This window comes from Paroedura picta, chromosome 2, assembly GCF_049243985.1.
Source record: "Paroedura picta isolate Pp20150507F chromosome 2, Ppicta_v3.0, whole genome shotgun sequence".
Taxonomy (NCBI): domain Eukaryota; kingdom Metazoa; phylum Chordata; class Lepidosauria; order Squamata; family Gekkonidae; genus Paroedura; species Paroedura picta.
In genome coordinates this window covers 70577020-70586907 of record NC_135370.1, presented here as the reverse complement: position 1 = coordinate 70586907, position 9888 = coordinate 70577020, and positions in this window count along the sequence as shown.

Genomic DNA, 9888 nt, shown 5'->3' with positions numbered 1-9888 from the left:
AAAATTTGAACGAGCTGAGTTTCCTGCTATAATGGGAGGTAAAGCTGACAGGCACAGGATGTTCTATTTTAAAAAGTGAACAAGAACAACGTTTATTTCAGGGGGGGGAAACAGGTCATTGGGGGAGGGGGAAACTAAGGTGTTAGTTTTAAATGAATCCTACCAGTGGGTAACCAACGTTGGCTGGCAGCTTAATCAGTCTCACAGGGTTGTTGTCGTTAGGATAATATGAATAACAGTCCCCTATTTTAAGTTGTGTTGGGTCCCATTGGGGGGGGAAGCAGGGAGTATCTTAATAAAATTACTATGATGGAGGTAAGGTTCCTGTGTGCATGACCAGCATCTATTCCTGTGTGCATCACTGACAAATCTCTGGCAGATTCAGGTGGGTAGATAATCTGAAGAAGTGTGCATGCACACAGAAGTTTACACCTTGATTAAAACTTGGTTGGTCTTAAAGGTGCCTCTGGACTCAGATCTCTGGTATTTAGGCAACTATAGAGTTTTGCCCAATACCAGCATGTCCCGGGAATCCCCAAGTAATGCGTTATAACTTTTAGGGACACCCCCCATTTTGGCATGATTTCCCCACTTGAAGGCCAGCTGAGCAGCAGTAGGAGCACCCAGTAGAGGCAGAGGATCCTCGACCCTGAGGAGGGACCTGGGAACCCTTGGTAAGATTGCCTACTTCCAGGTGGTTGCTGGAGATCTCCTGGGATTACAACTGATCTCTGGGCAACATAAATTAGTTCACCTGGAGAAAATGGCCGCTTTGGAATGTGGACTCTGGTATTGCATCCTACTGCAGTCACTCACCTCCTCATACCTCACCCTCCTCAGGCTCCGCCCCCAAAACCTCCAAGTATGTCCCAACTTGGAGCTGGCAACCCCAACCCTTGGTAGAGGGGATTATTTTATTTTGCCATATCATGTCATGGCACAGGAAGGAAAGGAATGATAAGATAGCTTGGGCAAGTGTAAAGCCTGTGGTCACTGCCTCTAAAAGCAACTTGGGGGAAATCTCTAGAAATCTAGTCAATGACATTTGCAGATGGAAGGACGGTTCCGATTTGAGCCGCTTGGGTGTATAATGGAGGGGGCGGGCTTTGTCAAAGCACGTGTTGTATTTCATTGTGGGAAGGAAGAGATTAAAGGATGTGTGATAGATTTCCTGGGAGATAATCACCATATCACTGAATGTTTCTTTTCATCACAGTACAATTTCTCACCTACCTCATAGTGCCAGGGGGTCCTAGGGCAAAATCAGTATTTTGCACTAGGAGAGTGAGGCCAGCCTCAGGAAACTGGCAGGGGTGGGGCCAGCCCAGCGCAACCTGCCAGCAGGTAAGGAGAGGGGTGGGGGGGGGAGGGAAGGGGCAGGGAACAATAATTCTCACCTCTTATGTGGATGTTCCACAAAAGGGGCGAGAATCCCTGTCAGTAGATTTCTGTTCTTTAGAAGATTCAAGGAGAGACACAGAGAATCAGAGATAAACGTATATCCATTGTTTTATCCCTAGTAATAAAGCATTGTCTCTAGGGTTTTACTAACAGCTCTTGATTGAGTGCTTCAGTTGATTAGTATAGATGGAAAAGAAGCTTTCTCCTGATTTGGGGAACTCGCATTTTCATGCACAATGTGCATCAAGAGTTGCTGAGCCAGTTAGGTACCACTTGCTAAGTGAGCATCGAGCTTGTCTGGTAGTGGCGGGTCTTGTTCCATCATGCTCTCTGCTTGTGGTTCGAATTGATCACAGGGTATATTCTTCTTTCACATTGGCTTAGGTCTCTGTTGTGGTAGCTCCTGCCTTACCACAGATAATTGTACTAGCTAGGTGACCTTTGAAGTCATCACCAAACACTACTGAGCTATGATTCCAGGGTTATCAAGGCTGTTTCTTTGATTTCATGCCCAAATGAGACGGACAGGTGGCGGAGGCTCTTAACGAATGGCTCCATGTGTGGAATGTGCCTGCCTTGCCTTTTCCAGTTGCCTGTCACTGGCATTATTATTGATCAAATAGCTTTGCAAGAAAAGCTGTGTTTTCCTAAGGCCATGATTTAAATCTAATGGGGCAGGGAGGGGAGAAAGGGGGTGTTGGGTAGGCTGCCTGTATTCTATATACACAGAGACCCTTGTTAGCTCCTATGCCCACCACATGTTAAGAATAACTGACCTGCACCCTGATTTGTCCCCTGGAATTAGAAGATGGAGAAGCTATGTATTAGGTGGGTTTTGTGTGTGTGTGCATTTGGCAAGGCTGAGTAGGACAGCCAAAGACAGAGCCAAAGGTTTTTTTAGTAAGAAGAGAAGGGAGAAAAATCTAAAAATTCAGTTTAAGTTAGTCAATGGGACATGGCTAGAATTCCAAAGTGACATTAAACTATACTTTAAACAAATAAGCAGAACAATACAAAAGAGTACATGATGTAGCATATAGCTTGAGTGGCAAGTGGGAAACTCCTGGGTTCCAGTGTCATCTCAGTGGTGGATTTGCAATGGTGGTCTAGGAAGAATTACACCCTTCTGTGTCCAGTAAAGCCTGTGGGTTTAGGGGATGTAATTCTACTTAGGATGGCACTATTAAGTTCTAGTATCAGCCCTCTGACTGCAGTACTTATGCATTGTGTGACCCCCTTCTGGAAAGGTCCTTGTCAAAAGAGGACAGGGTGCACCACTGTAGGGAGGGGCAGTATGAAGAGCACAGACAGGCTTTGCCAATCATGAAAGGATGCAGAAGACAAGCTTCAGCTTTGAGGGCCTGCTACTTATTTCTGTGTACTCTAAGATACATTGCCTGCTCTGTCCTTTGACAGCACTAGAATGGCACAGGAAGCCCAGGATGGTCAACAGATTCAATTGCCTTGCTGAAAGTTCATCCAGTCCTATGCCCTTTCTCAAGGAGCAGACAACCAGCAGCTTTCAAGCAGGGAATGAAGGGTCATGACATTTACCTACATGAACGTGTGGAGCACCTCAATTCGGCAGATTAGCTCTAAAAAGGAATTCAGAAAAACCATCTGCCAAAGTAGGAACTATGTAGAATGGGAGAAACTTATGTCAATGCTTATTATTTTTTTTTATTATTATTTTATGTATGTAATTTATAGACTGGCTTTCTCAGTGAGACTAAAGGAGGATTATATACTCTGAGTCAATGCGATTAATAGCTGGGACATCCAATACACAATGTGATACACAATACACAATGTGCAGAAAATTGAAATAGAGCTGAAACAAAGCATAAGCATTTAACATGACACGTAGAACAATCCAGATATTACCTAGAAGAAGTGTACTTACAGAAACAGGCAATAGACTACAGTCTACACTCCCAATGGATCTTTCTAAGCCAAGGTTTTTCAGCCAGGGTTTCATGAAAGCCTGAGGTTTCTTGACGGCCCTGGAAGGTTTTCCTGAATGGATCAGAGTTCATCAATGTTTATATATTTTTTTAAAAAAATTGTTAAACCTTTATTGGGTGATAGGACCATATATAGTCATATTGACACTTCCCCCCACAAAATAGCCAATGATGGGCCTGAAGGGAGGGGAGGGGCCCTATATGGGCATGTACACAGCTATGCTTCTCAACTGTATCCTGTATGATCACACCACTTCTGGGGGTTCTGGAAGCCTGGATTATGTTTCAGGGGTTTCTCTATGGTAAAATAGTTGGGAAAGGCCTTCCCAGAATCAGCCTCTCTGTCAGATGGCTATCCAGCCTCTGTTTTAAAATCTCCCAAGATGGAGAACCCGTCACCTCCCGAGGAAGCCTGTTCCACTGAGAAACCGCTCTAACTGCCAGGAACTTCTTCCACATGTTGAGATGGAATTTCTTTTGCATTAATTTCATCCCAATGGTTCTAGTCTGTCTCTCTGGGGCAAGAGAGAACAATTCTGCTCCAGCCTCCTTATGGCACCCTTTTAAATACTTGAAGATGGTTATCAGATCCCCTCTCAGTCATCTCCTCTGTAGGCTAAACAGACCAAGCTCCCCCAACCTTTCTTCATATGTCTTGGTCTCCAAACCCCACACCATCTTTGTTGCCCTCCTCTGGACACTTTCCAGTTTGTCAACATTCCTCTTCAACTGGGGTGCCAAAAATGTCAAGTGAGGCTGAACCAGAACAGAATAAAGTGGTACCATCACCTCCCGTGATCTGGACATGATACTCCGTTTGATACAGCCCAAAATCCCATTAGCCTTTTTAGCCACTGAGTCACACTGTAGGCTACTAAAGGTTTGACTGTAGGCTACTAAAGGTTTTTTCCTTTTTTTTGCCGCTGACTTGTTTTACTTCTGATCATTCTTACTTTTTTTTTTTTTGCTGTATTGTATTTTACTTTGTGAGCTGTGCTGAACAGATCTATAGAGAGCTGGCATATATATATTCTAAATAAATCCATAACAGAAATGAAAAGTATAAATTCAATGCCATATTACTCTGTAGCATGTATAATTGGATGTAATGTGCAGGTGTTTCCAGACCTAAGGTGCAGAGGTGACCCAAAAAGGATTGCCACCCTCCAGGTGGGACCTTGAGATTTTCTTCTGTTCCCGTTGATCTCCAAAAGATCAAGATTTGTTCCCCTGAAGAAAAATGCTGCTTTGCAGGTATGGATGCCAGTCGCCAGGTGGGGCCTAGGGATCTCCGGAATTACTACAGGTTCATCTCCAGACTACAGATCAGATCTCCTGGAGAAAATGAATGCTTTGGAGGGTGGACTAAAGCACTGTAGCCCACTAATGTCTCTGTCCTCCTCAGGCTTCAACTCCAGGATTTTCCTAATCTGGGGCCGGCATCCAGGGTTGCCAAGACCCCTGGTCCGGGTGGAGATCCTCTGCTTTCTGATTTGCCTTCCAATTAATTCCCTGAAAGAGAATCAAACATGAAATTACCTGAAAGTGCTGTCAGCACGTTGAGGTCCTGGGGTGGGGAGTTCAGTTTAGGGGCAAAAGCTATGGTTAGAAGCTCCAAAGCATCCATCTTTTGCAGGGGAACTGGTCACAGTAAATCTGGAGATATACTGTAATTCCAGGGGATCCCCAAGTCCCACCTGGAGGCTGGTGCCGCTAGCCAGGAGGGCAATGACCCTTCTCTCTACTTTGGGTTACCAGGTCTCCTTGGCCACCTGTGGGGGATGGGGGATAGGGTTGCCAGATCCTGGGTGGGGGACTCCTGGAGGTTTGGAGATGTTGGCTAGGGAGGACAAGGACTCCGTGAGGTTCAATGCCATAGAGTTCACCCTCCGAAGCATCCATTTTCTCCAGAGAAATTGATCTCTGTAGGCTACACCTGAGCTGTAATTCTGGGAGATGTCCAGGTCCCTACTCAAGGCTGGCATTCCTACTCCCATTGCAGTTCCTGGGGAATATGTAGCTGAATACATTTTGCTGTACTTCAGCTGAGGCACCATCACATTTTTCATTGTCCCTATTCAGGCTAAACGGTATGTGACAGCATTCTCATAATCACTGCACTATGCCCTTAGACATTTAAAAATGCCATGAGGACTTGAGCTCCAGTGTGGTGGGCTGAGGCAATTTTGTTTCCCCCCCCCTCTCCATATCAACTACCCAAACATCTGCATGTTTCAGAATTTGAAAAGGCATAGGGGAGGGGGGAGCCTCACACTGTATCCCTTGCAGCGTTTTAAAAGACTTTAAAATGGCAAGAGAACAGTAGCACCATTAAGACAAACCCTCTCACTCCATCTATAAGTCTCTGCTGATTATTTTTACTCCATGATATTGTAGTTGAGGAAGTGTGCGTGCACACGAAAGCTCATACCTTGAATAAAACGTTGTTGGTCTTAAAGGTACCACTGGGTTCTAAATTTGTCCTGCTGCTTCAGACCAACACGGCTACCCACCTGAATCTATTTTAAAATGACAAGGACAACCTTGTGACTTGCTATGTCTAGTTTGGCCCTCAGTAGCAGGTGGAAGAAAATTTATAATGTGATGATATCACAACAAGGATAGGTAAGCTGAAATATTGCAGGAAAGAGAGAGAACTTGGTACCATTTTTGGCCACAGCTCTGTGTTAGCTGTACTATCTAGTCAGAATCTAAAATATTGATGGATGGGGTACAGTGAGGAAACATGTCATTCATTTCTATTTCTCAATTCCTTTTTTAAAAATTATATAATGAAAAAGGTCTCTTTTTCCTGGCTTCTCTTGTGCCCTGGCCAATTTATATTACTTAATTCCTCACTGACAAAGCAGAAAGTCATAAAATAATCAACCGCCTGATGTCTGTGGGAAAGTGCTGCTTTGAAAGGAATCCTTTTTGCAGACAATTGCAGGGCCTAATGCCTCGGGGGAGGTGTAATCATAGTTGCTTCCCTCCCCTTTCTTTCTAGGAACAAGCCCACATCTGTTTGGCAATGTCACATTTTCTAGGGTAAAATAAACCCTTGACAACAAACAGCTCGACTTATATGCAGGGTAAAGGTTTAGAAACAGAGTCTTAATTGTTAAAGCCTAAATCTGCCAGGGCAGCATTCTCTTCACCCCCACCCCTCTGGAGAAACCACAGCCTGCTGCTCCCATGAACCGAGACTACCTTATGCCCCCCAATTGGGGGGGGGAGAACCTGAACAGCTGTAAATTTTTCTTCATTGAGAATGTAAGTGCTTAAGAAAGCACTTTTCATTTAAGATATCACTGTGGAGCAGCACAAACTTCAACTGAATCTATCTAATATGCTTCCATGATTATGGTTTCAGAGGAAAACCAACAAGCATGAAATGGAATTAAGCAGAATTAATTAATCAGGTATATGCTGGGGAGCAGTATGAGCAAAACAGTATTTCCTTCTCACTCAAGAAGTCCCCTAAATGGAAAATTCAGATTTTTCTGAATCTTGCTTCTTAGTATCTTCTGAAGTATGTTGGGTGGAGGTGAACTTATATATCCTGCTCCTGGATCACTCTTCAGTCCTGCTTTTTCGCCAATACACTAGAGATTTGGGTAGCTTCAGCAATTCTCTTTATTAGATCAGCGGACTCATCCTCCCTCCCATGGCTGATACCTGAAATGGTACTTCTCACTATATATGTACACTTGGAAATGTACTAATCAAGATCTGATTTGAGCCATGACCATTCATACTTAATGGAAATGTCCCATGACTGAACTTAATGATTTTTGATCTTCAGAAGTTGTCAGAAGCTTTTAGGGATGCCGGTCCCCAGGTGGGATCTGGGGAGCACCTGGAGTTATAGGTCATCTCCAGGTTACAGAGATAAGTTCCCCTGGAGAAAATTGTTGCTTTGGAAGGTGGCCTTCATAGTATTATATTCCACTGAGGTCTTTCACCACCCCAAATCCTGCTCACTCCTGGTTCCGCCCACAAAGACTCCAGGTATTTGCAAACCCAGAGTTGGCAACCCTAAAAGCTTTGCAGTCTCACAGTTCATGGTGACACCTCACTATCAAGTTCCTTTCCCCCCCCCCAGATAGTGGGAGGGACATCAAGGGGCACCTTACCTATAGCCCAGATTGTATTCTAGCTATCATACCTGTAGTTCCACCCCATCCAAATAGAAGTTCAGCTCCTTGTTAGCCCCTCCTTTCTAAACAGAATACTAAGCACAGCATCTTTTTTAAAGGGGTGAAAGGCAGGCAGAGATTTAGAGCAAAACTGTCACAGGCCTCTTATGCACAGGCCAGAATGCCCACACTGGCGGCAGCAGCGCTTCAGTTAAAATCACGATAACACTCGCTGCCGCCACTAGCGCAGGCACCTCCTGGCCCAGGGCTACGGAAGGCCTGCGGTAAGTCGGGGCTGTGACAGGCCAGCACTGTGCATAATCACCAGCTCCAGGCTTGTCAGCCCACCCAGCCCCGACCCTACAGTGTCCCTGTAGGGACACCAGGCGCCCATGTGGGCCTTGCGGAGCCCTGGAGCTGGCAGGGGCGACCCCCTGCCCCACCTGAGCTTGCGGAGGGACCTGGGCCCCCCACTCCCTCCCCGGGCCATCCAAACCTCCCCCCCCACTTACCTTCTGGCCCCATGCGCTTCGCCCCCATGCATACACTGGGAACAGTACGGCGGCAGGGCATAGTAGCTGCCGCCGTGCATAAGAGGCCATAGTGATTTTTTTAAAAAACCCATCCACCTTATCATTGATAAACAGCTTGCAGTATTTGGAACATCAAAATTTATTATTATTAAGAACATCAAAGTCTGACATGTTCTGGTAATGCAAAAAGTAGGTCTAAAATGCATATGACATTTTCAGAATTCAATAAAAAGGTTCAGACTGATTTTAAGAATATAGCGGCAACAGCTGCTGCTTAATGCTTTTGGTGTGTGCTCTGTCCTTAGTGGCTGATTGAGTACAAGGACATTGCTTTAATTCCTTAACAGATACCTAGCCCAAGCTGGTGCTCATTTACTCCATCCCAGTGAATTCAGTGGGGCTTAATCCTAAACAGCCTTAAAGAGCTCTAATGAAAACAAATGCTATGTGTAATATATACACAAATTAACACTCTTGTGAAGTGATTTTTCACTTCCAGTACCTAATCGAGAGCAGCTATTAAAGGCACAATGCAAAGCAGACCTGTGCATCTGAAATTTAAGGTTTTAAATTAGGGGGGATGTGGCTGTGCTGTCACAAACTCCCACAAATTGCAGGGATTTTTAATTTCACAGTGTTCATTCTCACAGCAGATGCATGCAATCTGCAACATGCTTTACCAGCTACTTGAAAACAAAATATCCATTTAAGTACCTAATGAATTACATAATGCAGTTTGAGAAATCATTGTACTGGAATAGGCTTAAAATATTTCTGTTTAACAATTAAACTATCATTTAATGCAGCACTAGATAGAAAAGGTACATCTGCATATACCCTGGAATAAGTTTCTTCTTATTTCCAGAATCTAATAGCCATGTGTCTGGGGGCTGCCTACTGAGATCTGCTTTTCCATGCACTACAGTAGAGGGCGTAGAGTAGCTCTATTTATGTAGATTTGGTCATGGAGCTTCCCCCTCTGTTGAAGAGCATGGGAAAGATCTACTTTAATCATGCGTACATTGGAGCTCTCATGCACTTCAGAGTCAGTGGCACTATGCCATAATTTCAGTCTTGCTTTTATGTACCTTGTTTCTTAATACTCCTGTTGAAACAACTCTTTATTTTGTTATCTAACATGACTCAAAATAGTCTCTGACTTCATTCGTTCATTCGTTCATTTTTTCATTTGTTCGTTCATATACCACCCTCCCTTGTGGCTCAGGGCAGTTTACAGAGAACATGACCCTTGTGAGAGAATACAATGTATAAGTTCAATAACTGCAACATCAATAATGAGTGAACATTTGATAAATTGCAGGTAACTTGGGCCGCAACCCACAGAATGGGCACATCTGAATAGGACGGGGTTTCTGGGGGCCCAGTAGATGTTGTCACTGACTTCAACCCAATGCCTGGTGGAAGACCTTCATTTTGCAGGCCCTGCAGAACTGTGTTAGCTCCAACATAAAATGCAAATACATCCACTTCAGTGACTATTTGTGCAATTATTTTGCTTACTGTCTCTCATCCCTGCAGATCTATGTTTCCCTTAGATACTTGGACATTTAAAGGTCTGACTGGCACTATGTAACAGTGTAGAAGAAGAGTTGAGTTTTATGCCCCACATTTCACAGCCCAAAGGAATCTCAAAGTGGCTTACAATCACCTTCCCTTTGTCTCTCCACAACAGACACCCTATGAGGTAGGTGGAGCTGAGAACTGCTTTGCAAGGACAGCCCTAAGAGATACCCTCTGGAAGATCTACAAGCAAAGGATGGAAGCCCTCTTGTGATATCTCCTGCAGTGATACTCAGGGGATATTCATGCCTCTGAGTTGGTTATCAAGAC